Raw genomic sequence first — 18,539 nt, 5'->3', positions numbered from 1 at the left:
TCATTCTCTGCCTTTCTCTTTGATTTAATAATGCGTCTTATGTTACCAAGAAACCACAGCGTCCGTCCATCCTGAAGACTTTCTCATGGTGGAGCACTTAAAGGAACAGGTTTATGAAGCGTTGTAAGTGGTAATTTGCAAGTGTTGTAATAACGTCATCTCCCACCTTGATACACTTGATGTGCGAAGTGGGGAAAAAAAAACAAGTTGAGGTGCTGGATTTTACTTCTTGTAGGCAGGGAATTACAAGATGTTACTAACAAGTTGTAAATGTTATATAGCTTGTCCCTAAGAATGAATCGTTACTATGGTAACAATAATGTATTAGAATGATGGCATTAATATATAATCCTGTGATTTGAATTACAGCTGGTTCTACTGTCAGAGCTGCTGTTATAGAAAATTAACACTTTCTGACTAATCAAATTCAATAATACAACAGTTCTGTGATGTAAATAATTATAAGTGTTAAATGTGTAACGTTCACAGACTCGATTTCTAATCATCTAAGATGGGTGGAGAGCCAGGGTCTAGCAGATTTTTCCTGATTTTCCTGCTCTACCACACTTATGGGCAGTCCTGGCTTGGCGGTTAAGGCTCTGGGTTATCGCTCGGAAGGTCGGGGGTTCAAGCCCCAGCACTGCTAAGGTGCCACTGTTGAGCCCTTGAGCAAGGCCCTTAACCCTCTCTGCTCCAGGGACACTGTATCATGGCTGACCTTGCACTCTGACCCCAACCTCCTGACATGCTGGGGTAGGTGAAGAAAATATTTTTACTGTAATGTATCATTATTGAACTTGGTAATTAAATAGAGGTCGGAATAAGCAGTCTATAGCAGGAAAATCACAAAATTGCCCTGGACTCTGGCAATGAGTTCAACGAGTTCAACACCTATTCTCAATTCTCTCTTCAGACTTACTGTATGTCAGCATAAATTTAGCCCCAAGGTGAATTCCCAATTTCTACCAGGTACCAGTCACTATCTAATCTTTAGTAGATCAGATCTCAGCCTGCTGCTCCAGCCCAACACTGCAGACGTAGGTCAGCACCACATTGACTTCCTTTCCTCCTAATCTATAACTTGCAGAGTGGCTCTTAATTGCTCTTTAATCCTTACATGGTGTGAGCAGCAGAGGAGAGGAAAGGAGGTCGAGATGATCGTCAAGGAACATGAGCTGCATTAGCATAAGTAGTAAATCAAGGAGAAGTCAGATAACGTGAGCTGCATCAGCATGAGAAGAAAATCTGTTAAAATAAACAGCAGAGAATGATTACATGCAATCAGACAGAGTCTAGTGGAGTGCAGAAGAACTTGAAAATAAGTTTGTGGAAGAAAAAAGCATTGTTTATAGTGACTTGTTGGGGATTAAATTCTTCATTAAAGGGATTCTAGGGGGTTTTGCAAGAGGAACACCCATCATTGTAGAGTTGTTCATAGATTTCTCAACAAGCCTTTAGGAGTTCTAGTATTTTAACTTCCACTCAAGCTGATCTTGGTGCACTCTAAGGGAATAGTTCTTGCAATTGTACTAAAACGGTCTTGATTTCTCCCACTAAGGGAACCGCTAATGATTATGTGAACCCTACACTCTCAGAAAGAAAGATTAAATCTGGAAACCTAAAGGATAAATCCAGAAGTGACATAACATGAAAAAATTACATAAAATAAATAATAAAAAAAGTTAAAACATGAGATCATATTAAATAATTCAGACAAAAGCTTCCAACTAACACAACACAGAAGTGAAGTTGTGTATGTGGAAGAGCGTATATAATGCTTTCCTCCAAGTGTTACGCTGCCCTTGGATGCAGCAGGAGCATCAGTTCATGAAGATGCATTTGGCTGGCTTCATGCATCTTGGAGGAAGCTCATGTTAGCCTTCATCCCCCCCCCCTTCCTGGTTGGTAGCTATAGTATGATGGGGAGAGGTGGCTGAGGAGTGGGAATTGGCAGGTGACCAAATTGGGAAGAAAATCAGTGTGGGGATATTTCAAGTGACTGGTATGTTATTCAATGCTAGTTTCTGTGTTTTTTTTTTTCCTTCTTCTTCTTTTTAACCTATTTCTATTTAAATGATTTACATGGAACTGGGAAATGAACTGGGTTTTTTTTTTTTAAATTTAAGATCTAATTCCATGTTTTTTCTGAGATGTTTAAGGGTTTTTCTCTTGTGGGTGTTGTGAAAGTTTTCAGCTTCCTCTTGGCAGTGTGATGAAATGAAACCAGGGAAGTCCCTTTCATTCTTTAATAAAAGTCTTCCCTTTAGCGTAGTCCAGTCTGTGGGTGCTGCAGTATTCCTATGAGCAAGTGCTGGTGCGGGAATTTTCTGATCGATAATGTGATTCTCTCTCTCTCTCTCTCTCTCTCTCTCTCTCTCACCATTTTGATGTCAAAAAACTTCTTCCTCAGATACTGCTATTTATCCGAACAGAACATACTGCAAAATTAATCCACTAACGCAACATGTCTGGGACACACTGACTCCATAATGATAATAGAACTGAGGAGCAGAAGGTGTTGGTCTCCAGAGTATTTCAGAATGACACCAAGCATCAGCTCATCCTGGATCTAAGTAACAGCCATGTAATTACCCCAAACCTGAGCAGAATGAATGAGCCTTCTCTGTTTCCTCAGCTGTTTGAAGTAGTCAGGGCTTAGATCTTTTGTGGCAGTTTTAAAAGGCTATATATAAGCAATGAAGCAAGAGAAAGGAATTAGTATTCAGTGGGCTAGGATACTTAAACATTAATAGGCACAACAGTGGATGTGGCAATGAATGAAATTTAGATACGTTAGCTAACCAGACTCCAGTGGTATTTATTTCCATCACAGTTCATTGTTGAATAAGTCATAGTGTTTGTAATCTTCAAAGGTTTGTTCAAACTGTCATGAAGGTATGCATCATCGCATTTTTTGACAGCATCGGCACAGCCCTTAAGGAAAATTAACCATGGTTTTACCATAGTAATAAACCATCTCTCTCTTTATACAGAGGACAATCAGAAACCTACTTGCACCATACACAAATAGACTTGCTGCTTGGAATAAACACATGGTCAAAAAAATCAAGGTATACAGAGGGTTAGAATGATGGAATGATGGAAGGTGCCAAATCTAGTACACAATATGGGCAAAAGTTTGTGGACACTTGACCATCACACCCATCTGTGCTTTTTGAACATCCTTTTCCACATTTATTCCCATTTATATAATAACGTTGCTATTATAATAACCTCTACTGTTTTGGGAAGGCTTTCCACTAGAAGGGCTTGGGACGCATTCGGCATTCCAGTACTTCCCAAAGGTATTCAGTGGGGTTGCGGTCAGGGCTCTGTGTAGGATACTTAAGTTGTTCCACACCAACCTTGGCAAACCATGTCTTTATGGACCTTGCATTGTGCACATGCTGGAACAGGTTTGGGCCTCTTAGTTCCAGTGAAAGAAAAATAATGCTACAGAATACAAAGATATTTTATACAATTGTGTGATTACAATTTTGTGGCAAATTTTTGGGGAAGGTCTACATATGGGTGTGATGGACAGGTGTCCACAAAGTTTTGTCCATTTAAGTAAGTAATAAGTAGGATGAGGGCATGTTTGTTCTGTGGAAGAAAAGGTCATGGCCATCATAAATTTTCCAATCCCTTCTACTTGGGTATGAGTTACAATAATTCCATGGTATGTCAGATTACTACTGCAGTTTTTGTAAAATAAAATAAAAATTCTGAAGTTATGGCTCTCCTTACATCCCTATTAAGCCCGTCTGTGTGTTTTGCCTTGTCGACATGATTTGATAGTGTCAAAGCTTTGCTTTGTAATACTCCTCCACTTGCACCTTCTGACTTTTCAAAACCTTTTAAGTTGGATCTAGATACTACTATTTCTTCATTTATCCAGTGATGTAAGAAACAACAGCATGACACATGCTAATGTATTAGTTTGTGTACTTTGGGCAATGAATAGTTGGACATCATATTACATCCATATGGCTATGACATAGAGGTCACATGATGTATTAAAGCAATACTTGACCAAAGTGACATTCACAAAGCAAAAATACAACTTCTCTTGTGGGGTGTACGCCATGAAATAACATGGTGAAGATAGTAGATGCGGATGATTAGGATCCTGAGTTGCTAAATTATTAAATTAAAAGGAGGTGCAGTGCAGATGCTAGCTGCTGTGTGTGCAAGTTATTTTAGTCTGCGGTTTGGAGTGCAGGGTTTTTTTCACTCTATTAATATTAATGGTGTTTTTTTCTTTACCCTTATTTTATGGCAGCCTCACCCACCTAACACACACACACACACACACACACACACACACACACACACACACACACCACTTGAACTAGCACTCATGTAAAAATAAAGAAATAGCAAAAAATCACTTCTGGGAAAAAAAAAACCCCATAAAAAAGTAAAAACAGGATTACACGAAATCTCAATTACCCCACTTTAGCACCCACACAAAGATGACACACAACAGCACAGCCTTTTCAACCACCTGCCCCTCTGAAGCAGCCAGAAACCCATAAGTAGACTTGGAAGTCATATAAGAACACTTTCCCAAATCTAAGAGCCTCCCAACTGCATTGCTCCATCCCAAAGAGAGCCAAGAGCGAGAATATGACTGTCACTGTGAGTTAGGGCTCATTTCCTAATGGGCTGGTCCTGACTCTGTTAGCTGCCGGGAGGATAAATCATGGAGGGCTCCTGATGCAGTGTGGCCTTGTTTCTCTGGGCTTTATGACCCTGAATGAGCGCCAGTTTTGTACATGGCCACAGAAGAAGAAAAGAACGAGCTGTATGCACAGGAGTCTTTGTAGAACAAATGAATAGCTGAGTTTATGTCTATAATATTGCACTTGAATAGTTTTTCGTGCTATGTGCACTTGACCACAACCTCATGCATTAAAAAAAAAAAAATCCCCAAACTATCTTTTACTTCCTGTTTTCCTGCGTTCTCGTTCTTTCCCTAAAGAGATTTCCCAGTAGGTGATCACTCTGTGATGTCTTGAAGCCTGGTACACAGCACCCAACCACTGCGAAACCATATGGAACTCATCTCATGCTGTCGATGGAACTCATCTCATGCATCTCATGCACACTGAAAGTGGTGTGATGGCTCCATCCAGATTATTTTACCAACAGTTTTATCATTCATATTTGGTAATCCAGAAATGCATTCTGTCTGTGCTAAAGCTTTACAAGTGGAGTTTTTAGGTGTGTGTACGTGTGTAATTAGAGTGTGGCAGCCGGTGGAACAGCAGGCAACCTGCACATGAAAAGCTGTGGCACACCTTTCTCAATCAGGTCAGTCCCTAACCAAGCCCTACTGAAACACAGGGATGTCAGTGTAAGCTCTGCTTTCAGATCCATGTAGTGCACTGAGCACACATTCCATCTGGCAGTAAGACATTTGTTTGATGCTTCCTTAACTTGGTGGGTCTTATAAATATTGCGTGAGAATGTATTACCTACACCTACTTCAGCTCTATTTGTTATATTTGTATTAGGTACAATAACTAATGCTATATTAAAATATTTTATATTTTGGCTAATTTTGAGCCTTTGGGTACTACGAGAGTATACTTCACTTTGCTGCCAGTTTAATAGGTAAACCGACCTGTCACAATCTCTCCCTTTGTGTTGCCATTTCTGTTTTGGTTTTCTGTTCTGTCTCTGTCACAATCCTGTCATTGGTCTGTTACCCAGTTGTGGTTACCTGTTCTGTGTTTGGTTCTGGATTAGTGTGCCTTCTTTTATCTTCTGTGTGTCATTGACTGTGTATACATGCACATCAATTGGCAGTATTCTAATAGTATTGAGTCTTGTAAGCGCCACAGTCCGATTGACCGATTCTGATTGAGACAATATTCTAATTCCCACCCCTGGAATATGCCTGTTTTAATCGCAAATTTGTTGCATGTAAACACCTTATTCAGAAAATCCACTGAAAGGAGATAGATGCGTATGCTCAGTCCACAAGGAATTGTGGGTGCTAACAGATGCTTAACTGTAGGCTAGATATTTAGGAATAGTAACTCAGGCATACATACAACAACCATGTATACAGAAATATTGCTGCAACCCGAATATAGACCTTAAATGGAATTTGACGTGCATGTACATGTAGTCAGTGTTTGTTGTGAAGTGTTGCTGATAGTACTGTGCAAATTGCCTTGTTTTCCAAACTTTATGTCATTGTACATCCTGGTTTTGACCTATTTTCTGTTTTGACATTGATTATTGATTATCCATAGTTAACTCTGCTTAACTGTATTTTGACCCTTGCTATGGACTCATGGACTATGGATTGTGATTCATGGATTCATGGACTCATGGATGTGTCCTGCCTCTCACAGCACATTGTCAGCCTCCTCCACCCCATCCATCAATGGAAAGAGACAACCACAGGACCACCAAGGATCAGTTATTGAAAATACTGCTCAGAATTGTGTTATCTTGGCAAAAAAATTTTCTTTCTCCTATTTGGCAATCAAAGAACCTGGTAAGAAAAATATCTACGAGCTATGTGGATTGTATTTTAAAATTGCAGCACAATGCCAAAATGGTTTTGTAGTACCTAGAAAAAACACCTTGCTTTCTAGGCACTAATTGCCTTTTCTATTACTTATGCACTTAGGTTTAAAACTGTCCTTTCAATACTGATTACCTTTTGTATTATGCACTTAAGTTTGAAATTGTCTTTTGATAACAGCTAGACCACTCTAACACTTGCACAAATAATCATTTGTCTTTTGTTCTTCAAGTTTGCTTTGTCTTTGCAGGTTTGCTAGATCATTTGTATCACTACGCCTTCAACTGCTTGTATATTTTGTAAGTTGCTCTGGATAAAAGTAGCTGCTAAAGTACTCAATTTTAACAATGACAGCAATTAGGTACTCATTGTGTGGATTTCCTTCCTTTCTTCAAGCTCTCCATTCATCTAGACACTTACTGTAATTTACATTACAGTGAAATTCTTTTATTCACATTTTTTGACTTGTTAGGAACTTGGGGTCAGCCATAATACAGCACCCCTGGAGCAGATGAAGTCAATGGCCTTGAGCAAGGGTTCAACAGCAGTAGCTCATTGGTGCTGGGATTTGAACCCACAACCTTCGTGCTCAATAACTCAGCGCCTTAACCACTGAGCCACAGTTCAATCCCTAACTGCAATACAAAATGACAGCAGAGCAAATTCCCTATGGGTCTGTGCTATTTATTAGAAAGGGGGCGAATGAATGGTAATCCGTAAAGCTATAATCCATGAGACAGATTATGCCATCAGACTATCTCTGCCCATCTGTGTGCCATGATGTGGTGAATCCTGAAAGGTCATGATACACACAGGATGGACCTGACTCTGGTGATAAGGTGCTGTGTGAACAGGGAATTGAATTAAAAAGTGATTCTTTGACCATAAATAAGCCCAATCACCAGTGTCTCTGGCAAACATATGCACATGCACACAAATTAGTATCTTCAGTGCATCTCATTTTGCCCAAGCTTTGTAAAGTATTCATTTACAGCTATGCATAGTCAAATGTTTCTGGAGAATGTTTAATACCTACCACTGATATTGAGATATGATATGTAATTATGTAAGACTGTTATTATGCACCAGTTAAGGGACGTTAGTACACCTTGCCCAGCCATAGTAATGCATTATGAAATGCATAAAAAAAATACAAGCACACAGAAACACATTTGTTTCTAACTGCCAATCTGCAGTAAGCTGTTATACTTTCAAATGTTCATTCAAGATGTTGATACCTCGTGTTTAGTGTTTAGCACGTTTGTCTCGATGGGTTGACACCCCGTCCAGGGTGTTCCCTGCCTTGTGCCTGAGTTCCCTGGAAAATGGATGTTGATACCTTTTTGAAATACATGATGGGGCTTAAAATGATCAGAAGTTACAAATGGTAAAGCCACTCTGTCATATAAAAAAAATGAAGATTACTTTTATGTTCATAGTAAATAGACTCATTGTAAAAGTTCAACACTAGTGATTTTACTAGAAAGTTTCCTGTGACTTCATGTTTTATCTTTAAATATGCAATTCTGAACCAGAACTGGATCAGTGCAACATTACAAATGGTTTGAACAGTGCAGGTGAATATTATTTTTGACTCATGTCTCTTGCTGAATGCAATAGTTAGTCATCTTTTGTCATTTTAATACACAAGGTAGTTACTTTACTTATGCACCGGGATCAGTGTCAAAAGCCTGAAACCCATGAAATGATTTAGATGTTGTAATATTGGCAAGAGATAATTAGTTTATTCATTTAAAAAAACAACAACAACAAAAAAAAAACAACACACTTCTACTTCTGTGGCAGCTCAAAATTAGCCTTTGCTTCATATCTACCTAATGCAGCAGTGCTTTAGTCCTGTAATCAGTCCAGCTCTCTCACTTCTTCATCTATATGCTCTGCTCAGACTGATCAGGTTCCAAAGCTTCAGCTTGCATGCTAATCCTGCCGTCAATGCCATTGTGACTGTCATCTTGTAACTAGCCAAGCAGAGTCTCTGCCATAACTCAGCGCAACTGTGTTGTATAGCTGTGTTGGAGGCCAGTGTACTTCTATCTTGGAATTCTTGTGAATTTGTCATTGAACAGGGGGCATCGTGGCTTAGTGGTTAGCACGCCTACCTCACACTTCAAGGATTGGTGGTTTGAATCCTGCTTTGTGTGTGTGTGTGTGTGTGTGTGTGGAGTTTGCATATTCTCCACCTTGCATATTCTTGGGTTGTAGGATGATTGGCATTTCCATATTGTCCGTAGTGTGTGTGAACGTGTGTGGGATTGTACACTGTGATGGGTTCGTACCCCATCCAAGATGTCACCCTCCTTGTGCCCCAAGCTCCCTGAGATAGGCTCCAGACTACCCTGTGACATCAGTGAGACAGACAACTACTAAGTTTTCACAGGAATAACAAAAATACAGCACCAACCAACAAATTATTACCCCAATCACTAAGTACAGAATAAATATTTCAATCTAAAAAAATATTTCATGTGTTTCAAGGTGCAGTTTTTCTTCAAGATGTGAAGAACTGGACTACCGAGATCTAGTGTCAGCTGTGTTATGATAACAGCACTTCAGTGTGCTATCAGTGTGAAATTAAGACGAAAATAAACTCAAGCTGTTATTGTTAAACTATGTCTCTGTTTATATTTTTTCCCCTTGGAGATGACTCTAGTCACTTCACTGTCTCTAGCCCCGCCCCCTCCTCGCGCGCGCGCGCGCACACACACACACACATACGCGCGCACGCACACACAAACATAGCTGCACGCACTCACTCTAACGGTTTATTCAATTAGCCTTTGTCCAACGGACATTTTCACAAACGGCTCTCAGGATTGTTTTGATTCCGTTTCCCGTTTGTACAGTATATATATAAATATATATTTTAAATGGTGAGAGGAATGCTGCTGATGCTGAACACAGTCGGGATACAAATAATTAATCTTCAGAGAAACTACAGAGAACCGGCGGAGAAACCAAAGACTACCTGTGAGCTTCGGGACGCAGAGAATTAACACACACACACACACACACACACACAAACACACACACACACGCACACACTTTTATGGCCAAGTTTTTCGCAGAACTGCTGGCGTGTACTCTGCCAGAGAAAGGCACCTCTCCTGTGTTTGAGGTAAGAGCAGATAAAACCTAGCCTATAGTTTTAGCCTCTAATTAACTGAGGCAACGTTAGCTAACTAAGTTAGCGTGTGGCGCGCAGCCCTGAAATATTGAGAACGGTCAAGAGGATTTTAGTCTCTCAGGACAAACGTTATAAGCGTGTGATAATGAAATATTCACAGTAAGTATTCAGCACTGCATTAAGAAGCTGGTCAGTATTTGGGCCGGTGTGTCACTTCAACTGTACTGAGCATTTTTCAGCTCTCTTCCCTGAGAACCAGGATTTTTTTTTGCTAGGATCATTTGCAGAGAAACTATCTGTCATTCATGCATGCATTCATTCATTCATCCATTCATTCAACCATTCACTCATTCATTCATTCACTCATTCACTCACTCATTCATTCACTCACTCATTCACTCATTCATTCACTCACTCATTCACTCACTGACTCACCCATTCACTCATTCATTCACTCACTCATTCACCCATTCACTCATTCATTCACTCACTCATTCACCCATTCACTCACTCATTCACTCACTCATTCATTCACTCATTCATTCACTAATTCATTCATTTGTTCATTCACTCATTCATCCACTCACTCATTCATTCATTTGTTCATTCATTAATTCATTCATTCATTCATCCATACATCTACCCTGAGCATATCCCTACTGGGCAAGAGACAGGAATAAATCCTGGATAGGACACCAGTGCATCACAGGGCAAAACATACACACACACACACTCCCCCTCCTGTGGATATTTCATAGCCAATCCACCTGCTAGCATGTTTTTGGGAGGTAGGAAGGAACCAGAGAACCCTAAGGAAACCCACACAAACACATGGAGAAGGTGTGAAACTCCACACAGAGAGTAACCTGAGCTCAGGATTGAGTCAGGAACCCTGGAGCTGTGAGGTAGGAATACACCCCCCCATCACCCCCCCCCCCCAAAAAAAAAACAACAATAAAAAACTAGCTGTCATTTTGTTTAATGAGGAATGCATCAATCCCACATTTGACATTTTAGGTACAATTTCAATATTAGAGCTCTGAGTATCAGTTGATAGTCTGCAAGCTTCTGTTGTCACGTTTTGTGAAACAGCAGATCACAAGTCGCTTCGAGTGTTTGTGTTATGTGTATAAAATACACCGGAGGATCATATTATTTCAGTTGCTCTCTGAGAGCAATCCAGCATTTCAGGCTACTATTGGACACGATACAGGTACACACTATCAGATTGGTGTGTCGCTAATTTCGTTTGTTTTATTTTAGGATAGCACACAAAAGGCAAGTCTTTACATAAAAATGTTTCTACATTTAATTCGCAATCCTATTCCACATAGAAAATAAGTGGTTTGATAATGTAGCCCAAACTCCCTGGTCTTACTTTGAATTTGGCTTGATGAAAACAGGCCTAGGTAGCTCAGTGGTTAAAGCGCACCTATTATGGTTTTGAAAGTGCCTAATTTTGTTTTAGAGGTCTCATACAATAGATTTATATGCATCCAAGGTCAAAAAACACTTTAATGTGCTCATAATTTAAATTGCAGCATTACCTTTTTTTCCCTAGTTTCACAAACGACTCATTCAATGATCCATTCTAAAGAATTCATTGTAAACTCCTCCTTTCAGAGAGCATACTCTGCTCTGATTGGTCAGATGTCCCAGTCTGTTGTGATTGCTCTACCGCTGTCAGTGAGTTTCAAAAAGTAAAGGCCCACTATCGTAACGAGTTTCAGCTCCGTCTGTTCACGAGCAGCTGATGAAGACCAGAGGCAGGGCTTTTTGTTACAAACCTATGTAGGTTAGTACAGGAAGTAAAATCTGGAATCACTAACGACTCGATTCAGCTGTTCAGAATCGGTTTCTTCTTTTGGGAGTCAATAACTCCGTTTTGAAACTTTGCAGACTTTTTACATTCACAAACAGCTCTATAACACACTACATGAAAGGTAATATTTGAAAAACCATAATAGGTTCACTGTAAGACCTTGGACTACTGCTCAGAAGGTTGTGAGGTCAAATCCCAGCACTGCCAAGCTGTGACTGTTGGGCCCTTGAGCAATGCCCTTAACCCTCAACTGCTTACTTGTATAAATTAGATAAATGTTGTTCTGGATAAGGTCATCTGTCAAATGCCATTAATGTAAATTAAAAATGAGCATACCACTGCTTTGACAAGTTCAGCCTAGATTGGCATTTTCTTCAGAAGTTTAAAATGTAGGCCTACATCACAACTAACATTTTTTCCTTCATTTCATAACGTTTATTTGTGCCACCATGTGAGGAACATTCTTCATCCCATCTCAGCTGTGGGTTTGAGTGTTATCCTGTACTCACCTCTGGTTTGTGTGTCCATGTTCAGTTCTGACCCTGGTCTACTCTGTTTCCCCTCTAATCCCCTGGATGAGACCTTCCATCAACCAAATCACAGAGCTGTAGCTTCCAGTATTAAATCATTTCAGTGTGACGTTGATGGTCCTAATCCATCTCTAACCATGGCTAAAGTGAGCAAATAAATAATTGCTGCACATTTCTGCTGAGAGATTGGGATGTTATATAAGAGAAAATTCCAGTTGGATGTGTACAAGTCGGATCCCTGTGATTCTGCCATGCCTGTCTCTCATTCTGGACTGTTCAGTATCTCTATTACTTTCTTCTTTGGTATAAGGCTTTATATTTTTACACAGAATTTACTGAACATGTCAGTACTTCTACAGCAATGATCACCTTGACAGTTACTTACAGTCACACATAGCTGATTGGAATTCAGCATATATTTTTGTCTTTGAAATGTTTCACATTTTTTTTTAAATAATTAGAAGGAAACATGCCCTCCCCTCTCGCTTTCTGTCTGCTTTTCTCTGTCTGACAGTTAATTCTAATCTGATAAATGAAACTAATCACGTTACACAGGGTGTTATTAACCTTTACTGTTGACAGGTTTTCAGTTGTTCTTGCCATGTTTCATGCCCCCATTACTCTTTTAAGTACTTCATCAAACCCAAACTTAGGTAACAAAAAGATTAATTTTTCTTTAATCTGTTGATCATAATGAAGCACTTGTAAAACCTCCTGACCTAATAATGTTGCATGTGCCTGCGTGTTTCATCACGTCAGCAGTGGATTGGACACCGCTGATAGATGGACACAGGGCAGAACAGCAGGACCATGTAGAGTTTGGATATGGCTTTGGCTCTGGTTCTGTCCTCATTAACACCCTGCAGTCTTTCGTTTGGCACCCACCAGGGGTCTGTTCTGCATCATCGACACACACACGCCCATACACATAAAGAAGAATATTCCTAGTCCTCTTTATAATTCTGTCCTTTAGTCCTGTAATTTATCATTATTGATGTTTAGCGCCATTTCTACATGTTTTACACTCATGCATGCATATAATACACATAAACACGTTTGTTCCGTTATTGTATTGTGGGTAGAGATGGCACAATATTACTTTTTCTTTTAATACTGATACTGAAACATTGAGTATCAGCTGATATTAACAACTATCCAATATATTTTTATTTAAAAACTACTAAGCCTTAAATTATATATATATATATGCGACGTTAACGCGTTGCAGTGTTATAAACTACCTCCAAATGGGCCACCGTGCATCGCCATTCAGCCCGTGTCCTGTCAGCTAAATGTAGCCTAATGTCACTAATAATTATTCAAACGTTCATGCTTTTAATAAATCCTTTTGGCCTGCCACCATATCAGTGAATTTAAACTAATGCTTGCATTCAGAGTATAAGGTGTGTGTGTGTGCGCGCGCAGGTGCGCGCGTCTCTCTGTGTATGTGTGTATATGTGTGTGCGCACACACGTTTAGGAGTGTACCTCCGGAGACTCATTGTCAGACAGTGTTTGATAACTAAAATACCCCCCCCCCTCTCTTTCTTTGCCAGTATCAGCCAGAGGAGGATGTCCTCCAGGAGAGTTTTTTTTATTTTATTTTTTACATTTTATTTTTATACCACACCGTGGTATCGACTTTGTTATCGAGTATCGTGTACTTTTGGTGGTATCGGTACCGACTGCTAGATTTTTGGTATTGTGACGTCCCTAAATTCTATTCTTTGTTATATATCTCTGACTAGTTTAAATTGCAACTCTTGTGCTGTAGAACTACAGGACTATTCTGTTCTTACATGCAACACATGCAACAAAACACTAGTTGAATGTGTGATACCACTCTCATACAGCCATTTGCTCCTGGAACCTTCTCGCTAAGTTCAAACTGGATTTTCACTGGTTCTGAATGACAAGGAACCCTGGAGGTTTTTCAGGATTCAGAGAACCACAGGTCCGTATGTAACTGGTAAACTTATGCTACCATATGCTACCTTTCAGTTCTTCCACTATTTTGTGATGACGTGATCGCTAGCAAAAAGGAGCAGTAACAGTAGTATAGAAGCTCTTGTGGAGTTTCATGTGACTCATTCAAAAAGATTCATAATCTTTTTGTAGTCATGAACCATGAATTTTCACACTGAACAGAAGCCTCCAGAGAATAAAAGCAGCTTGCTGAACAGAGAAATGCACTGCTGGCACATGACTGGTTGTGCATGACCTTTAATATATTGAGTGCAAGACTTTTAAGGTTAGGTTCAACCAAAATATTACAGTCTGTAACGGAATTTTGGGTGATTACATTAATACATGATCAGATAAGTCACTATTTCACCCTTATACTTGAGCTAGCTACTAAAAAAGTCTATGACATTGTGGTACTTTGCAACATTTTCTCACGAATAGTTTTATAATGTCATTATAACATTGTTATAACAGTTTAGAAATACAATTAGTATATGAATCAGTTCAGTGTAAGAATTTGGATATGATTATTAGGTTCACTTTAAATAATTTCATGGGGAACATAATCTGACAGAATATATGGAATACTGTGTCAGATAAGAGAGTGCCATTGCAAGTGGCAAAAGACTATTTCAGTATTGACTTTAGTGCAGACTGATGCAACTTCACTGACCTTTCCAATCAATAGCTTATCCTCCAGCTTTGGGAATGAAAGTTGAATACAAATGTATAACTTTGGTTATGACAAAGTATGTCAGTTTACTTGTTGGAAAAAGAACACAGAAACAAAAAAAAGTGTATTTTGATAGACAGCAGCTCCGCAAGCTTAGTGTGACTTTCTTTTTAGCTGTAGTTATTGTAATTTATCTAATTTCTATATTCCACATATAAATTTAAGCTCATCTCATTGAGACACTCGCTAAACACTTTGTAAACCTCAATGTTTTTATGCGTTTCTGAAAGTTTTTCAGAAATATGTTCGTCAGACCAAATTTCAATGAGGCATTTTACCTCGTATTTGTTCCAAGTTAAACTATGTTTTATGTTACGAGTTATTAGCAAAACAAACACGTTTTTTTACGTAATGCACTTCCCATTAAGCATTGCTATACAGGTTGGTTCATTGGTCCGTTGGGTCGGATTGCTTTCTCACCACAAGCTACCGCTCCAGAGTTTGTTTGCACAGTTCGTTTGCACTTGCGTTTTCTCCCTTGGTTCGGTTCGTTTAGACATATATGAACATGGCAATCCTGTTTTGGTGCGGATCCGAGCGTGATTGCCGTGTTCATGTATGTCTAAACCAAGGGAGCAAACGCACCAGGTTCTGAAACAAACGGTCCAAACGAGCCAGGTGTGAAAATGCCCTTAGAGAGATAATATAGGTTATTGAGAAACAAACATTACCTGGGCTAAAATAAAGAGTATTTCTGATGAGCGTGTAAGAATTTGGAAGAAGCCAGTTTAAGGCATGCTTAAAGTAGCATGCTGTTGAGGTAGTTTAGGATAATACATCTCTCATACAAGTGAGAAGTGTTAAATATTTCAAATTATTGTCCAGATTAACACTGTTTAATTAATGCTCGAATGCTTGGAAATATTTATGCACAGGTAACCCTAGAATATTACAGTGCACTCACCTGCTACTTAAATAGGAACACCTATACCTGCTCAATCATGCAATTGTCCAGATGACCAATCATGTGGTAGCAGCACATGCAAAAAAACAAAAACAAACAGGATAGTTGAAGACTGGAAAAAGAACAAGTGAAATCTTCATCTGTCCAGTTTACGTGAGCCTGTGCCCACTGTCGTCTCAGATCAGATCCTGTTATAGCCCATCCACCTCAAGGTCTGGCATGTTGTCCCTTCTTAGATGCTTTTCTGCTTATCATGGGTATAAAGAGTGGTTGGTTGCATTACCATAAGCTTCCTGTCAGCTCAAATCTGTCTGGTCATTTTCCTCTGACCTCTCTCATCAACAAGACATTTCTGTTGTGCGTGAAAATCCCAGAAGCTCAACAGTTTCTGAAATACTCAAAACAGCCCACAGTCAAAATCACTGAGGTCACATTTTCCCTGTTTCGATGTTTAATGTGAACATTAACTGAAGCTCTTGACCTGCATTTCATGCTTTGTGCTGCTACATGGTTGGCTTTTTGTATAATAGCATGAATGAGCAGAAGTACAGGTTTTCCTATTAAACTGGCCGGTGAGTGTCGGGCTATCATTCTTATCCTGTGTGCTACGCAGCAATTTCCAAGTGCATTCTGTTGGATATTTCATGCAATTTTCATGCACCAGGTCTGGTTGTCACTGAAAATTTCAGATGAAAGGCCTTTGAAGCTCTTATCTCTTTTTGCCCCCGTTTAAAGCTGTTAATTGACTTTAAATATCTTATCTGAAGCAATTTTCATGTTAGTGATAGATATGTGACTTCAGGGTAATATGACAGCAATATTGAATGTCTTCTGGTAACTGAGCAATGCTGAAAAGTAAATGTAGAAAGTGTAAAGAATAACTAAATATATTGTATAGTCAGCTACAGAATGAGTGGCATACTTAATAAAGATGAGTAAAAAGGTTATGAAAAATGGTTTGAAAGCTCTGGTTTGTCTTCACAGTTTAATCTGGACAAACTCCTTCTTGATGGCAGCTGTCTTCTTTATTTCTCATTATTCAGGAATGAAAACTCAGGCCAGTGTCTCCTGTGTTTGAAAATGGATAAGCATCAGGCTCTAGGTATCAGAAGAGGGACGTGTCACTCTCCCACAGCAAGCTAATCAGAGAGGATCTTACCAGGGTGAAAGGGAAAGTGAACGGATTAGTGCTAAGGAGTTTGCCAAAAAGATTGAATTTAGCTTTCCTCTTGTGATTTCTCTTTCTCTATCTCATCCCACTCGTTGCCATATGGAATTTATGCTTTTGATCATACGCTGCTGCTTTGTATGAACACCAAACCTGAGACTTGTATATAAACCCAATCAGCCACAAGGGGGCTGTCTCCTTTCCTAATTTGTTCTCTTTTTACAAAGCACAGCAGGTGTATACAATAGTTTGTTTGTCTTTCCAGTCCAGTTCATCTATACCAAAGGTTAAGTCATATCATATCACAGTCATATCGATTAAATGATTTGTTCTCTAAATCAGAGGGTTTTGTTTTTTTTTTTTGCTGCCAGCGACTCCTTTAACAGTGAAATCCACAGACACTCTGAGTAGATTTATAACTTCATAAACATTATTTATTTTGTCTATTTATTAGAGCTATAGACCTTTTTATAAATTAACTTTCCACCAACCGAATATTATCTTGATGTTATTTAAAGATTTTTGAGTTATTGAGATTCGGATTAAACCGAGGGAGCAGTCTAATAATAACTACAAGAACTTATGCGATATAAAAAAATGTAAAACAATAAATAAATCAAACAATCACCAGTATGAGCCACTACTCTAAATAAACTACAATTCAATTTAGATTAAACTATACTTCAAATGACATGGGTTATAGAATGGTTGTGTAGTGATTTACAGCAGCGTTAGGTCTACATTTGAACATCAGGTCTATTGAAGCATCAGTATGTACACTAACCCAAGGCCAGTTATGAATATGTTATTATTATTATTATTAAATCCTTTTTCTGACATTAGACAAACTATTTTGTCTGGCTCATTAGCAATATGACTGTGGCTAGAGCTGCTGAATACTATCTATATACTATAAAAAGCACCAATTTGCCCCTACCTCTGTCCTCTTTATCACCTGCTACAAAGTGCTGCTGTTAGTGTCTTGTCACATCATGACAGTGTGAAGCTTTCACAGCAGGGCAGGGCAGAGGTGAGCACACTGTCAGGTCATCAGGTCCTAGCACGACATATCTCATCTCCCTGACACCTCTGCACTCTTGTCATTCTCTAGTCTAGGAAATTGCTTCTGTAGCTTTCTATTTCCGTGATGGAAATGCATGCAGAGTTGAGCCATGAGTGATGCAAAGCAAGTCCAGCAAGTTTCCTTCCTTCCATGAAGAAAAATGAGTGTTCTTCGTGTGTGCACCAGAGAAACGCATTTTCCCCCTTCTGTGTACAGTATGTGCAGTAATCGCTTGCATGCTAACTTCTTTGGCTTTTGTAATCATGGGAATTTCATAAATAGGAGTCAGAAGCAGTGGGAGCTGGAGTTTTCCAGAGCAAAGATTTATTGAGTTTAGATTTGTGAGCAGTGCTGTGAATGGAAGAGTGGTGATGGTGATGGTGGAAAAGAGATTACATCGATCACATGACTGATTGCAGGATTTCCCTGAGCTGCAGATGCTGGTTCATACATGACCATTTGGCCCTCTGTGTCCTTGTCATTTGTGTCATTTGTTCATTGGACCTGCATCACACTAATTTGTTTCTGTCATGATTTTGAGTTGAGCTTGACATTAAGGGGACACGGATTTCATGCCCTCATCTACACATTTAGTGTTAGCACACAGAAAATTGCAGATGTTTCATTTAACTGTCATCCATTTCAGCTATTTATTAATGAGTATTT

The sequence above is a fragment of the Ictalurus furcatus genome, chromosome 22, assembly GCF_023375685.1.
Source record: "Ictalurus furcatus strain D&B chromosome 22, Billie_1.0, whole genome shotgun sequence".
Lineage (NCBI taxonomy): Eukaryota > Metazoa > Chordata > Actinopteri > Siluriformes > Ictaluridae > Ictalurus > Ictalurus furcatus.
This window is presented reverse-complemented; position numbering follows the sequence as displayed.